The following is a 1,787-nucleotide window of genomic DNA, read 5'->3' on the forward strand; positions in this document are numbered from 1 at the left end:
TGGATCTCCAGAGTTTATAAGTGGCATCTGTTAACCCCGGTTGGAATCCCCATGCTCCCACTATCGGTGCATAGGGGGATGTTTTATGTGAATTACCCTCATTTTGCCGCTTGGAATATAATACCCACTTATTAACCTTTTATTCTCAGACAAGAGGAAAATCATTACAGATCACTGTAAAAACCTTATAATACTGAATACAATCAAGGCTTGGAATATAATGCGGCAAAATGAGGGTAATTCACATAAAACATCCCCCTATGCACCGATAGTGGGAGCATGGGGATTCCAACCGGGGTTAACAGATGCCACTTTTAAACTCTGGAGATCCAGGGGTATCTCATGTCTCGGGGATTTATTTAAGGATGGGGTCCTGATGTCTTTCGGACAGCTGCGTGAGAAATTCGGATTACCCAATGGAGACCTCTTTCGATTCTTCCAAATTCGAGATTTTATACAGAAGAAGACTACGTTATTAGATAGTCTTTATAAATCCGATAGAGAATGTAGTGTCCTACGACCAGTGGGGGTATCTTCCGTCAGTAATATTTATCATTTACTACATGATGAAGTATTGGGAGATATGGATAATCTGCTTAAAACATGGGATCAGGATCTGGGACTAGAAATCTCCACAGAAACGTGGAATGATATCTGGGAAAATGCTAGAAGAATTACTATTTGTAACAGAACCCAGGCTATCCAGCTGAAGATACTTCATAGGGCCCATATAGCACTGGTTCGATTGGCAAAATTTAAGGCAGGAGCATCTCCAATGTGTCCTAAATGCAAAATAGAGGTGGGCACTCTTGTATATTGCTTATGGACCTGTCATAAGATCCGTGGATATTGGACTAAAGTAGCAAGTACCCTGATAGAAATTTTAGGAACGGAAATTAAAGTGGACCCCGTATCTCTCCTCTTGGGCTTTTCGAACTTTCCCTCCCTGGTCACGTACATGAAGAGACTATTTTCTATTCTTTCTTTCTGTGCAAGGAAAAATATTTTGGTGAACTGGGCGGCTGAGGGCCCCCCTGGACTTTCAAATTGGCACAGACTAATTATGGAATGTATTCCCCTTGACTTCCTTACAAATATGGTGTACCGAAAGACCGAATTATTTTATAAAATATGGCAGCCCTTTTTGAATTACATAAATACAGATATTTCGGCTATCCTAACAAGGGCTTTTATTTAATTGAGATTACAAACCTGGCTGGTCCGCGGCCCCTCTGGGGAGGAATCCCGCACGAATACGGGTTTTATCATATCTGATGTTAACACATCCCGAGCATGTAAGAGACTTAAATATACACTCTGGTTAGTTGTAGGTTAGATTAGTAGATAGTTGAGTTTTGTTTGTTTGTGTTTTTTTTTCTTTTCGTTTTTTTTTGTTTTGTTTTTTTTTTCTATTTTTGTCAAATTATGGTTATTGTATATTTGAGCTAATTGTATATCAATGTTTATATCTGAGAGTTTTGTTTATTTTTGTAAACTTGTAAAAATGTTAAATTTCTAATAAAAATATCTATAAAAAAAAAAGAACAAATTGACAGCATCAGCTGATACCAAGGAGACGCTGCAAGAGAAGTTAGCTACTAGTGGAAAGTTTGCAGATAAGTTCATTGTTCGGAAGCTGGCAGTGTCTACTTATACCAACGCATGGAATGTTGATGTCACCTCTACAGATTTTTTTTATTTTGTAAGGAGCTACTTCAATTAGTAAAAATATGATATCACATACTTAAAGGAAAGTGAACTTTTCTTCAAGTGGGCCATGTGTTGGA

The sequence above is a fragment of the Chiloscyllium plagiosum genome, chromosome 5 (genome assembly GCF_004010195.1).
Source record: "Chiloscyllium plagiosum isolate BGI_BamShark_2017 chromosome 5, ASM401019v2, whole genome shotgun sequence".
Taxonomy (NCBI): Eukaryota; Metazoa; Chordata; class Chondrichthyes; order Orectolobiformes; family Hemiscylliidae; genus Chiloscyllium; species Chiloscyllium plagiosum.